The 22,999-nt window shown below is 45.5% G+C and overlaps 1 long non-coding RNA gene across 1 annotated transcript; it reads right to left on the bottom strand.

Moving 5' to 3' along the window:
• Positions 1–21,591: 21,591 nt before the first annotated feature.
• On the bottom strand, positions 21,592–22,398 carry LOC144149772 (uncharacterized). Its single transcript, XR_013318361.1, has 2 exons — positions 22,258–22,398; positions 21,592–21,829 (listed from the first exon to the last, which is right to left on the bottom strand). It is a non-coding gene; the product is annotated as an uncharacterized LOC144149772 (long non-coding RNA).
• Positions 22,399–22,999: the final 601 nt, after the last annotated feature.

Genomic DNA, 22,999 nt, shown 5'->3' with positions numbered 1-22,999 from the left:
GGCGAACTTACATCAGCGAAGCCCAGCGAGAAATAAATTGTAAATGCATGTGCTAAAGGCTTGATTACATCGGGAACAAGGAGTCGATAAATGCAGCAGGACACCAACACTCGTAAAGATACATTGTTCGCGCTAGAAAGGTCACCATTTTTCCTGAACTGACTGTTTTGACTGAGGCGCCGCCGTGTTCCGACATTGTTCTAGCTGTCTTGGTCTGGGGGATGGGCTTTAGTTTAACCATCTTTGCCACTTCATCAAAAATTGTTTCGACAATTGTTGCAATGCTGAGGTGTTCTTATTTTCATGACACCGCCGAGGTGGTTTTCTCCGCTTTTGTTTACAGCATGCTGCGCGCGTGAGAAGCGTCACTTTGTCTTTGGCGTACTTTTGCGTTTTTCTTTCCTGTGCCTGCATGATGACAGATGTTGATTGAGAGCAGTGGGCACCATTTGTACTCTCGTGTCCGGCAGAAGACGCCTGGATTGTAGCTGGCACGCTAAATACTGGTCATCATCTCACATGTATGGCGAAAAAAATAGAAGATTCCAGAAATATTTCGAAATATTGAAGGAAATTAGTGATTTTTATGACCGGACATGAGTCACAATCATAATTCGATTTAGCTTGCGACGCGTGAACTAGAAAACTTTTAGCAATACGTATACCTTAAGCAGCTGTATTGGCTCGGTTGTGGTGGCGGAAACTCCGTCTAGTGCGTAAAACGGTAAGGCCAAAGCATCGACAAATTAGTGGTACGTTAAAGATCTGCATGTGCTCAAAATTATTCCGGAATTACCTGCTATGGCTCATTGTTTATGCGAAGAGGAGGCACCCGGATTTTGTGTTGTATGAATTGCAGTTGTCAAGAAAATTGATTGATTGATTAAATCCGGGCATAGCCTATAGGTACTGGAAAGACGCCAAATTTCATTTTAAAGCATCGCATACTTTTCCGAGTAACCTCCCAGACAGGACCCCGTAACCCCCTGTATCTACACGAAAAAGAATAACCGACACAATTCAACCTTTATTCGGCGTAATATTGTAAATGAGGATAAAGTAAAAGTCTATTCATTTGACACTGCTGGGACCGCAGAAAACTGTCCAATTACCCGATTGTCGATATATCGAATGAACAACAAAAACACGAAATTTTTCGCACAATGACGTGCCTTTATCTGCCCAAAAAGTGTGTAATCTTCTCTGTTTTTCTGGCGAATTTTAGTGGTCACAATAGCTTTAATAGCTGCCAGATACTTCGTGGCACACACAGCGTGCGCAGTTTGCTCACGGATTGTCCCCCAGCATGGGCAAGGCTTCCGCGGATTATTTTTACCGGGCGTTTCGGTGGTTCGGATAGTTGGTCGCAATCGTCACCTTCCGACGAATCGTCGCTCTTGGCGCCCAGCACATCTGAATGATTTCTTTATCACAAAACGGTGGTTCACGGCAAAACGAGACTTGCTAATACTGCGTGAAGGCAAAAAAAGAAACAAAGTAGAGAGGCTTCGACTGCTGTAGACGCCACCAACGTCGCTTTCCTCGTGGATGGAGGATGGATGGTAGGGGCCTAACGTTTTGTTCCGGGCCGCAGCTTTCGCCACCCAGCCTATAAATCGACCCGTTTCGGCTGATTCCGATGACCCCGCGGATGGCCTGTGTGGCATTTCTTTTTTTGAAAGCAAATCTTTACTACTTCTGTCCCGTTTTCAGTCGTTTTCCCATTTTCAGTCGTTCTGTTTTCAGGCCCCGTTTTCCGTCGTTCTGTTCGCGTAGCGGCGGCGGCCGTGACTGGAGCGGCCGCTCAGCTGATTGGTAGCCGTCCAAACCCGCAGCCTCCCTCGCATGCGCCGCAGGGTCGTCTCGGGCTATGTGACTCATCTTGCGCCACGTTCGCCGTAAAAGAGGAACACCGCGTTCGCAGGGAATGAAAGCGAGGCCGGGCCTCCTTGTGTGAGCTTTGCACAGGACCGAACGGCTTTCAGCCGTCACCGACAATACAGCTACAACGAAGGTAAACCAGCGAAACCAAGACTCAACCAGACTGAGCCAGGTTTTTGCGTTGCATATGGGAGGTTAGCTCAGCTAAGCCGCAACCACTTTTTAGATGCACAGTAGTGTTGCTCTTGGAAGTGTTTTTTTTTACTATATGCGCATCGGCTGGACGAGCTTGCAGGTTGCGACGCTCGGTCGAAATAATCGTAGCGCGCTAAAATGTTTCCGGATGAAGGAGAGTACCGCAACATATATTCCTGTAAATAATTGTAGAAGCAACGCACGCAGGTCGAATTAACTGATGTTCCGCAATAACGGAGTTCGCATTCAGGAGCTTTCAATTTAAGTGGTCCAACAGTATTTCGAAAAAAAACTTAGAGCTATGCAATTTAAACATCTAAACATGCAATTTAAACAACTGAAAAAACCGTGAAAATCAACATCATTTCCACCAAAGTGCATAATTGGTGGAAGTTAGATATTTTATCGTTTTAATAAAGAAGAAGATTAGTCTATTACAATTATGAGAATCTAAAACCCACACAAAGGCAGAATTTAAATAATTTCAAAAAATGATCAGGCAAAAATCAAAATATGCATTCTAAATATCGCCTCCAAAAAACGATTGTTGAGCTGGAGAGTCGCGGATGTAAACGATGAAATTAGAATAAAAAATAAATAAAAACAAATCCTGTCATTTCCTGCAGTTCTGTCAAAAAAGATAATTGGCCGAAAAAGCACATTTCATTGTTATAATAGCGTAAATTGAGATAATGGTAGAAAAAGAATTCGGCATTCTGAGAAGCATAGAATACAAAAAGATAATGAGTTGACGGAATAAGTAATACGCATCTGGATTGTCTTAAGACGTATAATCAGCTATAAAAGCCCAGGAAAGAACGTTGCCAATGCGAATAAAAGTAGCCGAAATGACCAACAGTTTAATGCCATCAAATTTCCCTAAATTCCTAATGGGTGGAAGTAACCCGCTAATACCATAAGCCTAGATAATTGTTAGACGAGAATATGAAAACACCAAAAAATGCAAAAAAAAAGAAATTTGCCAGAATTAATTCCTAACCAAATCGGAAAATTGCACCTGACATATCTCTCCCAAAGAACAACAAGCCCGGAAAAGACCCACACAAGCTAGAATGAATAATCGCGAAAACCAACCAAACGTGCACTACGCTTCACATCTGCGTAGAAATACAGAATTACCGAACTAAAACCCTTATTCGCCGTAATGTTAGGGATACATCATTGTCGAAAAGGAACAAGACAACTTACGAGCATATAAAGCTCAAAGCACTTGGCTACTGAGAGCCAAGTATTGATATGTAGAACGCACATTCTGGCTAAACCGCTTAAAGAAGCTACGCGCAAGCAGCTAATCTCCTGACTTTGGTCTGTCAGCAGCCGTAAAAATGGGAAGGTAGAACATAGATGCAACCATTGCCGGCATGTGCTAGGGCTCAGCTGACAAGAAGATGACGCTGGGCACGCTGGGGCTTCGGGGGTTCATTGGAAAAAGAAAAGGAGGTGGTCCGTGCTAGGGCTAACACGGGGCTCGCTTCCTTGTAAATACGTGTGTAAAATACGCCTTCGTTTTCACGTATTCCTCTCTGTAACAATATTGTTTCAGCTTGTTGCGACAGGCGGCTGCATCTCCTGGAGAGACAACTTAATGTGAGGACTGATTGCCTTCACAAGGGATCATTTCTATACTTCACCTGTAAATCCTCATCTTCACACCGCGGCCGCAGCCACTTCTTTGGTTAATTATTATTATCATCATCATCATCATGAGATTTCTCCGTGTGCGGCCGGATCGGCCGAATAAAATGCTACTCCAAATCTTCACCTACCAATATTTACGGCTTATCTGTTCTCGCAGGCGGATATCCAGACATGGAAGAACCCAGCCATAATCAGCCGGTTCTCTTGGCTCGTTTTTAACATACAATTTGACCAATCCCTGAAAGCATGTGGCCTCAATTCAAATTTCAACAGACTAAGGTTCCTGAAATCAGCCTTCAACATCCCTTGACTAACCTCAACGTGTTTGAAAGACTTTGGACCTTGTCTATCAACCCCCGCCAGTCAGAAGGCCTGATTACGCTGAAGTTTTGAACTATGTGGAATTAACTTGTTCTTATGCGTTTTTTCAACACGCTTCTATCTCTCTTCGCGCATAATAAAGCTCCGTACTGCAAGGAAGCCCCGTGACCTCGTGGGTCTCACTGTGTCCTTTGTTTGAACGTTTGGCGGTTGTTTTAAATCCTTCATTTAATGGGGGTGCAAATTCGACGTTTCTGAAATAAGGCTTCCTCAAGCAGGGCGTACAGGTATTCATTTGAAAGAGTTAACTACGCAAATGTAGCCTAGGATACACTGCTGTCCTGTTGAGCATCTACTTTAAACGTGTCGTTGGAACACTGCGATAGTTTCCCGTATAGCAACCATTTTAAGGTGTATTTTTGAAACTAGCATGCATCAGTTTCATTCGCAAGGATTATCGAGGCAATGTGTTGTAAAGAATGAAGTCTCAGAGCTCTGCAAGAAACTCGTCGGAAACATTGCACTATGCACCAACGTTCCCAAGCGTGCCCTCAAAGAAAAGACACGGTTTTGCTCTTGCACACTTCAAACCATCTCCTGAAGTTGAAGGTGTGCTTTAACCCTAACAGTACCGCGGTTTAAACCATTCTGAAGAACTCCATGTCTCACCTGCCGTAAGTCAAATCCACCAAAGCACCTCTTTGGTCTGGTTGGTACACGTTTAACATCATTTAGCTAGGCTACGTGCACTCCCTATTTATATGAATAACAGTTGCTAGCCAAGCCCTCGCAGTAAATTTTCTCTAGCAACCCGGGCTGCTAAGGTTGTAAAACATAGCGGAGGCGAGGAAAGAAAAAACGACAACGAGCAAACCATCAGCGGGTTATTGTTTGAACCGCGTCTCGCTGGTGATCACAAAAAAGTAAAAAAGAAAGAGAAATGGAGCACAAGTTTGATGGTTTTTACAAAACCCTGTACCCGCGGGAAATAAAAAGGCGTAAATAAAGAATATAAAGTTCAGGCGTTAAAATCTGTTGTACATGTCAAAGGCATAACCCCGGAGCTGCATGTGGCGTGATATCCATACATTTTTGTGTCTGTGCCAAAAAATTCCCTGTTAAAATTCCCAAGGCTACAAGCGTCATTGAAAGCCGCTAGGCTATCGGCTAAAAATTTCAGAAAAAAATCGTGCACCCCTTTATCTAACGACGACAATAGTCCAACGCGAAGCTTTCTTATGCTGAATTTTTTGGTTGGTCAATCCCACTCTGTATGTGCTTCTTTAGAGGTAATCATCATAATCATCAGGCTATATATGCGCACTGCAGGGCGAATGCCTCTCCCAGAGATCTCCAATTATCTCTGTTCTGTGCCGACTTCGACCAATGGATCTCCGGAAACTTCTCGACCTGATTCACCTAGCACTCTGCCGCCCCCTGCCACGCTTGTTTTCTCTAGAGATCCCCTCTGTTACCGTTAATAACATTTGCATAACATGCCCGCCCACAACCTTTGTTTTCTTATTACTACTACAATGTCCGTAACACGCATTTGTTCCCTGACCCACTACACTCTCTTCTTGTCCCTAAATGATACACATATCTTCTATTCCGTTGCTCTCTGAGTTATCCTCAATTCAAGACGAACCCTTTCAGTGAGCCTCCAAGTTTATGCCCCGTAGGTGAGTACCGGTAAGATGCAACTGTCATACACTTTCTTCTTCAGGGACAGTGGTAGGCTGTCATTCATTATCCGAGAATGTCTGCCGAATGCACTCCGCCCCTTGTTATTCTTCTAAATATCTCTGTCTCATGGTTGGTACACGGGCTGACTGCTTTGCCTAAATAGATATATTCCCTTTCCAGCTCCACTGCCTTGCCACCTATCTACAACCGCTGTGCTCTGCCGAGGTTATTGAGCACAACATTAGTGTACTGCATATGAATGCTTATTAGTTTTGCATATTCTGCAACCTCTCCAGAATACGCCCGTTAATCCTCAGCCGTCAGTCTCTTTAGAGTTATGCACCACTTTTCTAGAATAACAATAGCAACTCTCATAAAAGGACTCCATAGGCCTAACGTTTCAGCACCATTTCAATGAGTCATAGGGAAGGATATAGGGCGCGTTCGGAGAACAGTGTACTTCGGAGTTCTTAGCCTGTTGGCAGAGTACCTTGTACCTCCCGTTGCGGCAAAAAAGTTCGTAGTGTCTAATGCGGGCACCACCCCTTCACTGGCACTTTTTCTGGCGACGTCATTCCATGAGGCATATGACGTCAGTGAGATCTGGGTGTACCCCGGCATAAAACACTTTCGCGTCAAAAAAGAATGCACGTCACAGTCGAAAAAGCACTTTGTTCAGGGTTCTGAATACCTGTCATGCTTCAGGCAACTTCTTCAGAGACACTCAACCAATTCCGTCAGACATTTAACTCCCACGCTGTCGTTACGAACGGCCCGTAAGCGGGGTGGTTGAATAGCTTGTCTTATTGCGCTGTGGATTCTTCGAATGTAAACAACTGTTTTTGTACAATATTGAGAATAGTAAGAAACGGAAGGTGCGTCTGGTCTTCAGAAGCATCGACAGGTTGCCGTCAGTTGTAACCTACAAAATAATGTGGGACCACATATAAGTTAGCTTTTGGGAGGAGAGAATGTCCAACAAGTTGTGTATTCATCTGCACCGTTCTGTGTCTGTATTTGCCCCCGAGCATCGTCGCGTCTATTGTAGGTGGCCCTCTTCTGTTAATATCGATCTGATCACACATCTCGACTGTTTGTTTTTGCCATCTTCCCATTTTGTAGCCGCACTTGTCGCTACAAAGTTCGCCAGCTCGTTACCCCAAACACATCAGGGTCCCGGTACGTGGTATAGATTTAACAGAAACAGTTTCTGTGAGCGAAACGATGGCTGTTTTTGATTGGTGGACTAGAGTCGATTGCTGAAATGGGCTATCAAGAGCGGTTAGGACGAGCTCGTTGTATATGTGTACCGGAGAAGGTAGATTATCACGTTAAAACTAAAGTAGCGTGTTCAGGGTTATTCCTTCTACGTCGAAGGATGAGTTAGGGCTAAGGAGCAGGTAACGGCGCCCTGCTGTAATGGAATCAGGCCAAGATATGATAACGAAGCCAGCACAAGCTGAAGTAGAGCTATGCGATTCATTTGTGTACACATAGGCGTGTATAGGTCGGGTGTTCTTCAGTTTGAGTAGGCAGCAGTGCGACTCTTGCAGCGAATTCGAATCAATATGACGGGTTGACTGAGACAGTAAATCGTAAGGTCCACATCGGAAGGTTTGTATCTGATTGAGTTCAGCTTGATGGATTGTCGCTCAGAAAACAGGAGAAAAACATGGATTTGAATGTCCAGGTGTATGCTTAGAGATAAGGTGTTAGCTATTGCCTCTAGAGCCGCCCTTCTTGTGGTCGTGTACGCCCCTGCGACCGAAAACAGTGTAGATCTGAGAAGCGACCATAATCGCGGACGAAGCATGGAATGTTGATTCGTATACCACCACACAGTAGCTTCATATGAAACGGCTAGCAAGACAACCAAATTATTTATGAGCGAAGATGCTGTCTATTTACAATGATGTGCGTACTATTGAAGCGCGTCATTCGCCCCGCAAACTTTTCGACGATATTCAAGGTTCATTATCCTGCGGGAGAGTGGTTGAATGATAGAGGAAAACAACCGCAACAGCCTCAACTCTTATAACGCCGCGCTGTCACAGACAAGCGTCACCTGCTTCCTCTGTTGCACACCAAACTTTAGAGGATGAGGCCTACCATTGCTGTCGCCAAGCTTCGACGAAGAGCGTTGTAATTTTTCTAAAGTTCACCCACGATCATCATCATGGTCAGGGAAAGTTAGTTTTTCCGGCAGTACGTTTTCCCCTACGCACATCGAGAGTGAGAGGCGGGAAGCTTCGCTCTAATAAATCTAAAGCTCCGCAAGTATCTGAAGCAAAAGTACGTACTTGCGATCGCTTTCTCTTCGTTCAGAAGGGGATTCGCTGGTGATCAAGTATTTGGGAAGGAAGCAAAGGGGGGCTTCAGAGAACCTTACTGCACAAGCGTTACTCAACCAATGGGCTCATTGGCGGTGCACAATCTTTCAATCCAGCTAGTAAACATCAATGTACGACACACAGGGTGGACGTTCACGTTGTATACTGGCTTTTTCCGTGTTATGACTGCAGAAGAGTTTGTAGCTGGGCTACGTAGTTCATTGCACGTATTGAACAGTGCTAAGACTGGACAAAGTGATAGTAAACAACACGGGCGCTAAAATGCACAATTTGGCTCCAAAGAAGAACCCACGGGCAGGCTTTAGAAGGGAGCAGTCATCCCCTAAATACAGAGGGAAAGCCATTATGTGAACAAGATTTTCGGCAGCAGCTCAAGCGTGCACCTCCGTTTTTCAGCGCCCACCAAGGTGAGTGGCCTGGGAAAAAAAGGGAACCACGAGGAAGTGCACAAGCGCAGTACTAAGAGTCAAGTCCCGCCCTTTATCAAATGCATGAGGCAGTGGATCACGAAATGCCACTGTCCGGCAAAAGATCGTATATCGGGAAGACGGGATGATGAAATAATGATCGGCTGGGCGCGCATGCCAACTCGCTAGACCCATGGCATACTGGCCCTCCTTGTGAAGAGTTACAATGTTTGTGCTCCCCATTTTGAGGCCTGCCGTATCTTGAAACGTTCCAAAATGCAGCGCACACGTGAGATATGCGAGGCATTCTGCATTCATTATAGAGCATTGCCATACATAGGCACACCGTCCGTGGTCGTGCTGAACCAGGAAATAGCTTATTCGGCGACATACGAGTTTGTGTTTCGCCTGTGGAATGTGTCCATGTGAGATACGCGCTTTCACAGACTGTTAGATCGTTTTTGCCCTGTACCGAAATGCGTACCCATCAAAAATGGCTTCTAGGCGCCTGTGGAAAAACATATTGTTAACCTATGGCCGCTTATGAGCCCCTATGGTCATCCATAAAGGCGCATAATTTAGGCTATAGCCAGCTATTAAAATTTTCACGCCTCTGGCACTAAATACTCTAAACCATGCAAGTCTCTAGACGATTATAGAACGTCCTAATGTGTTTAGTTTATAGAGCCACAGCTATTCAGGTTACTTTAGCCAGCTAAAGAAATACGTATGGCTTCAGTTCTTCAGAGCAGCCACGACAAAGCTCTTTTGGCTGGCTATAGACCATTGTTTAGCTTTAAGTCTGAAGAATTGAAACCATTCAGTGTTTTTTCCCAGTTATTGGAAAAAAGTTGTCCTAAAGCTAAAGCGAGACAGCCACAAAAGCTTTTCTGGCTGGCAATGGGCCATTGTTTAGCACTAACTCTACAGACTCGAACCCATTCAGCTGTCTTTGCCAGCTATTGAAAAGAATTGGTCTTAAAGCTAAATAAAGAAAGCCATAAATGCTCGTTTGACTGGCTACAGACCGTTGTCAAGCTCCAAGTTTACAGACTTGGAGCCATTCAGCTGTCTTTTGCCGGCTATTGGAAAGTATTTGTCTTAAAGCTAAACAGAGGCATTTATAAAATCTCTTTTGGCAGGCTATAGGCCGTTGTTTAGCTTTAGGTTTACAGACTTGAAACCATTCAGCTGTCTTTTGCCAGCTATTGAAAAGAATTTTTCTTAAAGCTAAAGACAGACAGCCATTAAAGCTCCTTTGGCTGGCTATAGGCCGTTCTCAAGTTCTACGTCTCCATATTTGGAACCATTCAGCTGTCTTTTCTCAGCTGTTGGAGCGAGGGTGCCCTAAAGGTTAATAGAAGCAGCAATAAAAGCTGCTGCAGCTGGCTACAGAGCAATATATAACTTTAAACCTTTAGACGTGTTACAATTAGGCACCCTTTAGACGCATTAGGAAAGTGTTCGGCCTGCATCAATAAAAGTATTATTAGCTAACTAGATATTGACATAAGGCTCCAAGCCTCGAGCCGCTAATAGAAAGATCTTGACTATACAGTTATAATTTGAGCAACCATTAATACCTATTCCGCTGGTTCAATATTACTTATTACGCGACATTCATATACCTTTGATTTACCGAGATACATCTACAACACAGATTGGATAACGATGATGAGGTTGATCGGGCAGTTATATGAAAGTATTTCTACAATAAGGTTAGTTACTGGTTGTACCAACAACACAGGAAAAGTAAAATAAAGGCAGCAAGTGATTCGCGCTTAGATTAAGGTTGCAACTTGGATACTGGGCGTCGGCAAAGCTTCCAAATAAACATTGAGCGAAGGAAGTATAAGTTCGGAGAATTCCTCTGCAGCCCTTCGCAGCCAAGGTCAGGTGAATAAGCGGGCTTCCCTGAAAACTGACCTCTCAGCGTCTAAGCAGATTTGGAAATAAGAACGTACTTAGTGGCGCAAAGACACAACCCACAAGATAGAAGACAAGAACAGGCGCTACACTTCTAATAGTTAAAAGCTGTTGGAAGTGTAGCGCCTGTCCGTGTCTTCTGTCTTGTGTGTTGTGTAATTGCGCCATTCAATATGTTCGTAAACCTATAAAAACACGCCCAGCAACACGTTCTCTTGAGATTGGGAATACGTTTCGCGTCCCAAGGTACATGCAGACATGGTGAGAAATGTAGTGGCAGCTGCGAACAATCGCATTCCTTGTCCTGCGGAGCCTATTTCGAGATCAGTGATAGAAAAAGGGGGAGAACCATGGGCAGAGCTGCCCACACGAAACCAGCAAAGGAGGCACAGAAAGGAAATTGTGGGAAGCGATAAGAAGGCAGAGGGTACACCCCTGCTTCTTGTTTTATTAGATGCGACGCATCTCTTGCTCGCGGGCATGTCCCTCAATCGGTGTCGTTGTCGCGGCGTTGTCCGCACGCTCACTGCACATGCGCAACTCTCATCCGTTCTTCTCTCCGACAGCTGTGCGCAACACTCTCACTCCGTCTCGACCCGCCGCGGTGGCTCAGTGACTAAGGCGTTGCGCTGCTGAGCACGAGGTCGCGGGTTCGATTCCCGGCCGCGGCGGCCGCTTTTCTGATGAAGGCGAAAAGCAAAAACGCCCGTGTGTACGAGATTTCGGCGCACGATAAAGATCCCCAGGTGGTCAAAATTAATCCGGAGCCCTCCACTACGGCGCGCCTCATCGCCTGCGTTGCGTCGGCGCGTTAAACCCCACAATCAATCAATCAATCACTCCGTCTCATTATCATAACAACAGTTGCGCGTGTGCGCTTCGCTGCTCTGGTTGCGCGCATGTGTGCGCACTCTCACTCCGTCTCATTATCATAACAACAGCTGCGCGTGTGCGCTTCGCTGCTCTGGGTGCGTGCATGTGTGCCCATGCGCGCGACTCTCCCCCCCCCCCCCGCCCCCCCCCCCCCTCCCCCTGGCTCCTTTTCTTTCAAAAGCGGGAATATAAGCGGGGGAGCGCACCGCACTCTAAGAAATGTGGGGAGTAGTTGAAGAATCAAACAGCGTTCCTATTCCTGCCAGGGTCGTTTGACACCGTCCGCACAACGCGTGGCGTTAGATGGCGTGTTCACTCTACTAGGAAACCAAAATAAAACTGCTGGCGAACTCTCCTCACTCTTGATGGAGCTAAGCGGCGGTTGTACCCCTTTCGCGGGAGAGAATAGAACAGCGTACCGACTCTGTCTCCATCGATGGAGTTCGTATATCCTCCGCGAGAGAGAATAGAACAGTATATCCACTCTATCAACTTCAGCTGCACGCTTTCAGGTGTGCAAAAAGGCAGGCACCTCTATGGCGGACGCGAACTCTTTCAAATCGTATGAAAAAGTAATTACCTAAACAGCCACAGCACCGGGCCATGAAACAAAGCGTACTTAAAATAAAGTGCAGCGTATTCAAAAGAGCGTGCGAGGTAGTGTTACACGTCCTCTAGGAATGGGTCATTTGTGTGTTCTAACGCAACGGTGTCCGCCGGACTACTTGAGCGTTGTACCTTTGCGCGGTCTTTTCATCGCGGCGGTGCTGGCGGACGGATGCGTCTCTCGGACGTCTCCGTCTCTTTTGTGGTATTGAAACCGCCGTAGTACTCCTGTACGTGTCTGTGAGGTGTGTTTTGGTGTCGGTGGCTGTGGTTGAAGTATACCTGACTGGTGGAATAACATCGTTTGGCTGCTGCGGCCACCGCTGAAAACGTAGGTCACCATTTCAGTTTTTCTTGCGCAGTACGGGAGAGCTCGCGGTCGTTTCCGCCAAAACTTCAGTTGTATTTATAACAACTGGCGCTCGTGAGTGCTGCTTAGCGTTGTTGGTTCTTGCGAAGAATTAAGTGGTCACATACATGTGCTTTCATTTGTGTGACACCAGTTCTAGCTATCCTTTTTCCGGCTTTGTGTTTTTCGAACAAGCGGCCGTGCTCCCATCGCAGGTTCACGACGTTCAGCATGCGTTGAAACAAGAATCGTGTGCAATATAAGAGTTCCGGATTTATTAAGCTGGCTTCTTTAGGCACTGGACACATGTGCGATTGGTACACACGATTCGCATGCGACTGATCGTTACGACTGTCGCCACGAGTAGCCGTGCGCGTGAATTTGAGACACATGGCTCGATGCGCGCATGGGATGTGTCGTCGGCGTCGCTCCGCCCACTGTTTTTGCTCCATGGTCAACTACGACGATCGCTGAGCTGAATTTGCAGATTCCGCGCGTTTTTTCGCAAGAAATTGATAAAGCAAGCAATCTTGAAGCGTTTTCTGCCTTCGGGAACAGTCCGCGCTCACGCCGGCCGCGCCTGCCAGCTCGACACACTCAGCGGCTCGAACCGGCGAAGACCACGGTAGCAACCGCTTGTCGCTGCTCTCCCGAATCAATCTGTTCGCTAAAAAGAAGTTCCACATGCGAAAAAGTAGGTGTTAATGTGGTGAAAAATTGTGCTAGGGATTGTTGCCAGGGCTTATTTTAAAAACGGCGATCAGATATCTGCCGCTATGCAAGCCTACGCTGACCGGCCGTGGATGCCGCGGCGCGCGGTGCGCCGAGCGGCCGAGAGATGGCGATACCTACGCGGAAGCATCTAAACAGGCTACGCAGATATCTTGGTCACCGATCGCTCAAACGGCCGTTATAGCCCAAATAAAGTTTCACATGCGAGAAAAAGGATGATAGTGTGGTGAAAAGTTGTGTTACGGATTGTCATCCGCAGTTGCACAGATAGCGGCGATCAAATGTCCGCCAGAATGCTAAGCCTAAAGTCCCCAACACCCGAGCCGACCCGAGCAACGCAAGCCTGTTGCGGGCGGTTGGGGCTCAGCGGACTCTCATTGGCTGTGGCCTCACGACGATCGCAATGATGGCAGGACTGCATCTGGCTTGCCAGTCGCACGGCGTGAGCCTCCTCGGACCAGCGAACGACCCAAAACAGGCCCTAACGATCAATCGTAACGATCAGTCGCATGCGAATCGCGTGTACTAATCGTACATGTGTCCAGCGCTTTAACCTCTAGCTATAAATTAGGCTTTCGTTTCATTATCTTCTTGAGCAACGTAAATATATTGTCGAGCGACAAGGTAGTTACACTGCCGCCGGGCTTATCCGTCGCTTCCGTTCCAATCTGGCGCGTCTGACGAGGCAGAAGTGAGCGACGGCGACAGCAGCACCGTAACCAGTTTAATACGCAATAAGTTAGGTTGGTAGCGTCGCTTTATTTGGTTACCCCTTAAAATATAACGCAGTCAAAGGTCACAAGATTTCAATTCAACCTCCAAGTTGGCATAGATGTCTTGCAAAAAAAAAAGACCGTGAACGTTTGTGCGTTCCGAACCCATTGTGTAGTGCGTTGCCTTGTAGCCTCTGGTCCCGTGTTGTTAGAAAACAATACTTACGCTAATAAAACGTTGACGGAAGGACATTTCACCGCGATTAATTGTTTATGTGGCTACAGTAGCCACAACAAAATTTCGCGGAACCGCTGGCGTGTTGCTTTGTCTGTTGGACTTTTTTCTTATTACCTTGCGCGACTGCAATAAGAGTGAAGCCCATTTTCGGTGAAATTCCGTACTGTTTTCTCAAGAAAGAGCCAAGTAACTGCTACCGTAAAACGAAGTATTGAAAAATGAATACTGCAGTACGTTTTATGTTTCATAGCGAGTGTTGACAAGCTAGAACTTTAGGCTGAATATTTTTACGTGGACATGTGGTAAAACTGGTGCTAGGTGCTGTATTTAGTAAGCAGCGTGCATTTAGCATTACAGTGAACTTTTTTTTACTTATTACAGGCGCTACGACGTAAAGGTGTTTCCTGTGGATATTTCCAGGGCTATTCTACAATAGTGCTGTTCAACAACATATTGTGATCGCTTCAAGAAACTTAAAAAGAGCGCAAAGGACGAGGACAAAGAAACACAGTAGACGGGACGCGCGCTCTGTGTTTCTTTGTGTTTCTTTGTCCTCGTCCTTTGCGCTCTTTTTAAGTTTCTTGAAGCCATGAACCAACTCGCCCAACAATCCATTTTATATTGTGATCGCCTGGCGTTCGGCAGCAGAAAGAGAGCAAAGATGCCTGATGTGGCAGACAGCTGTAAGTATTAAACACTTTGGTCACTTTGCCGTAGTCATCTGGCAAATAAAAATGTGTCTTTTAGCCTTCATGGTGTCATTTGCATACACTTTTGCTTTCTAGCATCAACTGACCTTAGTTGTGTTTTATTATAAATGTCATTAGAGACATAACATAACTGCGTAACCAACTTTCTGCTTGATTAAAAATGTGTCGCTTCCACTGCAGTGCATTAATGCTGTAGCTTTTTCAAACTGCCAAACACTGCAGTATTTTTTAACAAACCTATTTGGTCACGAGTAAGATTCGATGTGCAGCTTCAAGATTGATGGGGATTAGGAATGCGGCTGTGCGGCATTTATTTTCTGCTTGCCTCTTGTTACTCTCCATGATTCGGCCTTGTTACTTTTCACTGATTTCATGATGAATTCCAATAATGAGAGGCTGACAGTTTTGCTGTAAGCTCTCTTGTTGGTCTGGCTGCTTTTTCTGAAAGTGGTTGGAAAAAAAGAGGAGGGGGACCTTGTTGGTTTAAAATTTGAATAGGGGATCAGGACCCCGATGCTTTAAATTAATCCGTGCTCTCGTTCTTCTCAGATGGCTTTTCAGTGGCAGTGCTGGTGAAAGAAAAGCCAGAGGCCTTGCTCTCAAAGCTGGTATGCATATTTTTCTTCTGTATGTTGAGTAAGTGAACTCCAGTGTAGTACTTGTGAATTAGGCTCAGCAATCACCATCACAGCAATTCAAATTTGCTAAAGAAGGGAGCATTTTGCCTCATCAGTAGACAACTGTGAATGTCACATTGATGAATCGTTAGCATAGTCACTAAATTGTTAGCTTTAAGTGTATAGACTACTAATTAGCTATTCGTTTTCCTGAGAATCGCTTTGTACAGTGGTTGGGTAAGGCAGGTCATGCAAGGAATGTGTCCACTGAGGAAGGAAGAGCAAAATACTGTTACTTGTGTTTCTTGTGGTACTTGCATTTGTGTGCTTTTTATGCAGGAGCCAGGAGAGACTTCCCTTTACCCCAGGATCTTGTTCTCGGGCCAAACTGCGGAGAAATATGGAGCCTTGACCGTGCACTTCGAAGAGCTCCAGCTGACGGCTATGGACATAGTGGACGGGTTCGCTCTGCTTTTGGCGGTCTACTGGACCTTCAACATCCAGTATGCCCCAAAGGTAAAGCGGACCTGTCTGCTTTTTGAGATGATGCTCGGCCTACCACCGACGACAGAGCAGATGGTTTCGGTCATAAAAGCAGCAACTGCAATACAGGTGGAGCGACGTGTGTGAGGATGTCAAAATAAAGCATAAAATGCAGTGTGAAAACGGTTTGTCTTTTTTTTTTGGCTAAGCACAAAAGACAGCTTTTTTTGTAAAGACGCTTTGCTATGTTTACTTGCGAAGTAATTTTACTGTATTTCAGTTTGCAAACATGAAGTAAAGAGGGCTGACACTAATGCTGTTGTGGATGCTAAAGTGTAGTCTTGTTAAACATAACATCGTGCTGCCTCTGAATAGTAGAGTCCGGCAACTCGCAGGTAGTGCATAGATCCTGCTTCAAAGGAATACATTAGTTCTGACAAAGAGTAAGCTAGCCCTCCTTGAGGAGGCATTATGGGACTCTGGTTGAAAGAATAAAATGATTCTGAAAAGCGTACGCTAACCCTTCCTGGTGAAGTATTGCAAAATGCTGTTTGGTGGAATAAGGTAATTATAAGGGATGTAAGTTAACCTTCTTGGCAGAGGTATAGCAAGATTCTGGTAAAGAATTGTATAACTCCCTGACTGGAGGAATTATTCGACCCGTGGTGAGGGAATTGCCGGACCCGGTTCCCGCAACTCCTCTGAGAATACCTCGACCCCCTCTCCGCGAGTGGCCTGCGACTTCCTTGTAAAGGGTAAGGCTATTCTGCTAAAAAGGGAGTTGCCTGATGCTGGAAAAGGGAATCGTATATGGGACGAGGGTTTCTATTCCCTTTGGGAATTGGTGGGACTCCTTTAGTTCTTAGAGTGCGCGCCGGATCAGTCCAGCGCTCGCTCTCGCACTTGACTTGACTTTGCTTGACGATACCTCCGTTCAAGATCTTCCGATGAAGACGTGATGGAAGCTACAGTCCCTTCAGCGAGTGGACTGACGCAATACAATACCAGCGTCAGTCCAAACGATCCCCCCTGATGCGTTGCATCACATCAGGGTACCCTTGCGGGAAGATGGGCGTAATTTTTTAATTGTTTGTTTGGCAGACTGGTTTGGGGATTGGTACCAAAGAAAAGCTTTAGTTGAAGGGAAGGGTTAGGCCTTCCGCGCTGTGTTAGTATTTGTGCGCGTGGCGATTACAGTGATAGACAATTTTCCCGGAGTACTGAGAACAGATACAGTTGTTCTGATGAAGAAAACAAAACGTTAAGCGATGTTGTATTGCCTGGTGCTGGGAATTTGCAATTCGACGGCAATGTGTTCGTGTAGATGGTTTGACGCCGAGCAAATGTGCCGCTTTTCGCTGTCGTAAATTTTTGTGCTTGCGGTGACCGTGTAACGATTAATTTAACTTCAAGTCATGCAAAAATGGATACCTGCGATACCGCAAGAGGAATTTCATCGAACGCAAAACTCCAGGGTGAGTGATCGTACGTACTGAGAGGCTGTATGGTGCAAGAAATGCAGTACATTTTTTTGGTGATCAAGATTACGTTTCCAAACTGCCCTGCAGCACATAGGCTTTGCAACCTACACAGAAGTTAAGATTTGGCTGCGGTGATGTGACAAAGACACATATTTTTTTTTGCGAACTGAGAAAACGTACAAAACAAACTGAGAGGACTTTGAAAACGTTTTTTTTTTGTTATTGCATTGTGTGCGACCGTCTTCATTGTTTTATTAGGAGTGCAATTCCATTTTAGCCGCCGTACTTGCAGCTTTGTGCGTTAAGTATTGAGTGTACTAAAAAACTCCTGAGTGGTCTATTTTCTTTGGACCACCCAGTCTCTGTAGGTATTTGTGTCTCGGCGGGCGTCCAAGGAGAATGTGCCACGTAGTGTGGCTGTCGATGGAGTAACGTAAGCGTGAGCTAGAGTGTCGGAATGCGTGTGGTGTGTGCTTTGATCGGCGTATGTGAACAACCACTTACTCGCGGTGAAGTGGCGTAGATAGTAGCCCTTTATGTAATGACTTGAATGAATCAACCCCTTGGTTTTACTTTCCTTCATTGCCTGACCTGAAGACATTTGTGAATGAAAACTGGTGGAGTGTTGGCGATCGCCACCTAGTACTCTCCCTTTAGCGATGGAGTGTTCACGGAGCGCTTATTACAGAATGCAGTTGGGCACACAATCTAGGAAGTACCACAGGATAACTTTTGGAGATACGCAAGACTATACGCCGGCAAGGCAGCACCATGGTAACTTCTCAGCGGCTGCTGTTGTCGCCGTTTTTCAAGTAGCAGCTGCTGCGATTCTTTTCTGCCTGCAGCCCATACAAAAGTATCGTATGGTCGGCTATTGAAAATACTTTTTATGGTTGTCTTTAGCTGTTTATCTCAATTATCTATAGACGTCTCTACGGCTGTCTCGCAATTCGTATCGAAATTCCTATGCGTGTCTTTATCTTCTTCTATAGCCATATAGATGTCGATAACAAGAGCTAAAGACAGCCATGCACCCTCCAGACAAGAAGCTAAAGCCATCGATAGAAATGTCGATACGAATAGCTAAAGACAACCACATTCAAAGACAACCACATTCAAAGACAACCACATAGCTAAAACATAGCATAGTCAACATAGCTAAAGACAACCAAAGACAACCACAACCACAAGAAAAAGTTAGACAACCATAGTACTGGCTATAAAAGACCTTAAAAACTCCCTAGGAATCTCGATATGAATACCTAATGGCAACCATTAAATCGGCTATAAAAGAAGCTAAATAAACCCCCAGGAATGTCGATACGAGTAGCTAAAGACAGCCGTAGAACAGGCTAAGACATCCGCAGCAAAGGCGCTACGAACGGCTATATAAAACTGAAGAAACATCTATAGTTTTCTGGGCCAAATAGCCAAAAATAACCACAAAAAGGACTTTTTTTTAGCCTGGCATACGATATTTTTGTATGGATACACAGATAGCCACGCTCGTTTTGATCACCTGTAATAATTTATTTCCTTCAAAAATGAACAGTATGGTGTCCGAAAGACAAGCGAAATATAGACGGTGCTTGCAGAGTCTGCTTGAAGCGAACTTTAAAATAACTGACTTGATCGTGCGATGTGTGTGTGCTAAACGCCATACGGTAAAGCCCCCCTTAAGAAGCTCTCTTGATGGTGATGATGACCCGAATTCAAGTTTTCAGGTCTATGAAGAGGACTCTGTGATTCGTTCGGCCGAAGAACAGGCGGATATGTCGTTGATGCCTCTTTCATAGAAATCGGTAAAACACGAAAGTTAAATGTGCCTTCACAAGAACATGTATTGTGCACCCATATGTTCTTGCACATCGCTATTTTTATTACGTCGGTATGACACCGTTAGACACGTGAACGTCTAGACACTGGATTGCACTCGTCCGAACATTGCGTTAATCTGACTGAAACCACAGCCCCTTGAAAACTGTGCGAACGCAACGGGATCGAAATCGAAAGGAGGAGGTGGCGAAGGGTACCTCAATTCACCCGCGTCCCGCGTACACGAACACGCTGGCACCGTGGCGCCAACTGTGGGCGCTCATTAGTGTCACAATGAACTCATTTGCCTCACTTTTCTAAACGGAAGCATTTCTTAGATGGCATCTGAATGAAGAAAGCGTTGGGAAAGATATAAGGCGCGGTCGTAGGACATCTTGCGTTTGAATTCGTAGCGCTGGGGGCAGAACGCTGTGTACTTTCCGTTGTGGCGAGAGATTTTGGGGCTCGAATCCGGGTGCAGCCTTGTCAATTTAAGTTTTACTAGCGACGTCATTTTCCTGACGGATATGACGGCGGTGAGATCTTGGTGAACCCGGCCATAAAACAATTTCTTGTTAACATAATTTAAAAGAAAGGGTAGCAAAACTAGAAGCATTATAAATAGTTACATTAGGGATATATTTAAAATAAATTAAGAACTGAGTTCGATTTTTTAAAAAATACAGGAAAACAAGGGTTAAAGAAATAAAAAAAAACTTAAAAATAGAATTATCAGGTGCGTTGGATGACAATCGGCCTCAGTTTTCATTGTTCATTAGGTGTTTACCATCTGACGCTATAGTATTAACGCTTTCATTCGGGAAGGCACAGTTGATGTTTTATGGAGGACAGTCTTTCTTGGGCTTCTAAAACTGAAAATATTGGTCTTCTGTCTATCGGTCAATCGCTCCCTCCACCGATTCTGCCTTCCTGACAAAAGTTTGAAGAACACTTGTGCGAGACGTTTATATAGGAAATGCATTTTCACACACCAAATTAGTAAACACTTCGTACCTGTAAACGTTTTCCGGAAAAGTAAAGCATTAGACCTATTTGATGCGAAACACCATTACAGTAGTGGCAATTCCAGTGTTCTCTGAACAATTTACATGGTCTGTTGATGTTAGAAGAAGGAAATACAAAATACGGGTTAAAAAATATCTTGTGACCCAAAAATTCAAAAGCCCCTCGCGCACGCACTTTGCTCTCTCCTGGCGTCATTGCAAAATACCAACAGTAACGAAAGGTTCCAGTTGATGACGGAAGAGCAGTGGAATGCGCTACAATAGATTTAGCCTGAGCAAACCTCCAACTCAGGAAGAAAGGCGCGGGGAAGGGAAGAGCGTGAAAGGTGAGCGAAATGAGAAGCCTTTCGACGATACCATCAGAGCAGATACCTTGCCTATTTGTCTACTAAGGTCACGACCACGGAATCCAACTTTTGTTGCAATGAGCATCTTTCGCGCCGCTTCGGGGGACAGAGGAGATGCGGCGCAGCTCCTTGTGTCAGCGGGCATTTGTCTCTTTCTCAGCGCCACGTCGGCAAGGCGGTCCCGCGCCATGAGAGCTAGCAAAGTCTAGTGCTGAGTGCCTGGTCAGCATCTAAAGCAACCAAAAAAGAAGAAATGGACGACGAAAAAAACAGGGTAGATTAGAGAACACGATTATTTGGGTTAGCGGATATTACTTATCCCAGAAAATGCTGGTAAAGGTGTGGGGAGCGAAGCATGAATATGGGACGAGAAAAGAAAAAGAAGAGATTTTTTGCCTGTGCGAGAGAAAAGCTTAATAAAAGTTAATGCTTTAAAGTAATGATTTTACAATTACGTAAATAACAATTGAAGTGGCGTGGCAGCTGTCGCCTCTCACATGGCCGATCATGGCGCCGCTTTTCCACAGCTTTCGCGCAGTTGTTACAGTTTGGTTGCCACGCAACCAATCATGGTAGCCTGAATCTTTGAGCGGTTGTATATGCCATCCTGTTACTCTGGGAAGCGGTAAACCACTGGTCGTTAAAAACCTTGTTATCCAACCGTTCTGCAGAACCCAGCCGTCGATACTTATTCTTTGCTTTGCACTCTCTTGGGAATGTGGCTCCGCAGTCGGACCACACGGGAGGAATCGCACAAAACGGGCTCTTCCAATGGGTTGCCCTGTGGGTCTATCGCCCCTTTGTGTCTCCTTGGTGTCTCGGTCCTAATTTTTTGTGGAGCGGTGTAAATACGTCCCAGTCGTGTACAAACTCTCTCAATCCATGACTGCGCCTAATCTTGTGCATACGTTTCATTTATTCAGAACTTACTCTCATTCTGAATCCCATATTCTGAATCCCTTCGCCACAATACCGCCCCTCCCCACCAGTCAGATCCTCGAAAGTGATTTTTGCAAATGAACGCATCATGGTATCCTCTACTTGGTTCAGCCGAAGAAACACATAGAGTGAACTTGGAAGAGGTACCCAGAATACGGGGGTAAAAGCACATTAGCTTGTGTAAGGATCTTTTGAATCCACGCATGCGCTATATTCTATCAGAGAAGAGTCACCATGTTGAGTAAATTTTACTCTGATTCACGCTTTATTGATTCATCTGAAAATTGGCGTGTTGGAATCGCTCAGTACGGATTGTACAGGCAAAAGTGGGTCTTGTTGCAGTTGCGCATGCAGCAGATTTCTCGTTCGCCGCATACCAAGGTGTCACATGACTTTCCGTCGTCCTGGTATTTCGAGCAGTCCTCGTTGTCTCTGAGGACGACGCAGCTGGTCTCCTCGATCGTTTCCGCTGCGGCTGCAGGCAAATATGCAAGAGGAGTAGCTGTAGTATAATGCTAAATGGTAAAGGAACTGAAACTGGTAGGACTCCTCATAAAGTGTGAGAGGTCGTACCAAACGCCAAGAAAAGCTTTCTCAAAGCATTGTAATAAGATATATTCGTAAACTGACACGCAGCGCAAATGTCGGAATCTGTCATGCAAAATTTTGGGTGATGATTTTTGAAGATTGGTGATAGTCGTGCTTACGTTAACCATGGTGTTCTAGATATGAATGGGCGAGTTTTCTACACAGTTGGTTGGCTTCTCATCGCTTCGGTTACACACACTACTAAACAGTCACTCACTGTTCTCGGCTTTAGTAAGCGCGAAAAACGCTTCATTAGGGTCACGTGCCTGTTGTAGATAGTATGAACCTACATAAAAAGTGAAAAAGAATGCTCACCTATGTCACAGCCCAAATTAACGGCCACATATGCAAGGAAGCCTAACGCTGCGATGGTGAAAATGGCACCGGGTTTCATAGCTGGTAGTCAAAGGGTACTCTTGCAACGAGACGAAATTCAAACAAAAGTATATATGTGCGTTCACTCCCAGGGGTAATGTGGAGTGCAGATGTCTGTCTCTTTTATAACGAAATCAGAGACACCGCTACTACGCTATATGGCTGCTTTAGACATCGCTGTGACCCTGGCACGCGCTGTCCGGAACGTAAATCTTCTCCAGGACAGATCGTGGTTTTAGTGGCGGCCTTACGGTTGGCACACCATTTCCTCCCGTGTGGCGACTGTTCTACTTGAAAGCATCACGCATGTTGGGACAAAAAACTTGTTGAGGGCCATAAAACGAGTCAGTACGCTTGTCGCTCCGTTGCAACCTCGAGTGCAACACAGCCTTCCCGCACCGTTGATGTCATATGCGCAGTAAGGCCATCAAGTGTGATGCTCGCATATAGCGCGTTTCGGTGTTTTTAGGGCGGCACCTGCTCGTTAGATAAGGCTGGGTCGGAATAGGCGACAACCTTGCGGTCATGAGGAGCAAGTTGGCGTGCAGAAACTTTATCGGAGCGGATGATTGTGTTCCGGCGCTGCTTTGGTGCCCACGCGATTCGACTCGGAGCCGCTGCTACAGCTCCCCACGCGTTGGCCGGATATGATTTACTGCTTAGTTGCCCCCAAAATGATGTC

This window comes from Haemaphysalis longicornis, unplaced genomic scaffold, assembly GCF_048455015.1.
Source record: "Haemaphysalis longicornis isolate Haplotype H1 unplaced genomic scaffold, Haemaphysalis longicornis Haplotype H1 scaffold_8, whole genome shotgun sequence".
Classification (NCBI taxonomy): Eukaryota; Metazoa; Arthropoda; class Arachnida; order Ixodida; family Ixodidae; genus Haemaphysalis; species Haemaphysalis longicornis.
The sequence above is the reverse complement of the archived record's forward strand: the minus strand, read 5'-3'. Positions and strand labels throughout refer to the sequence as shown.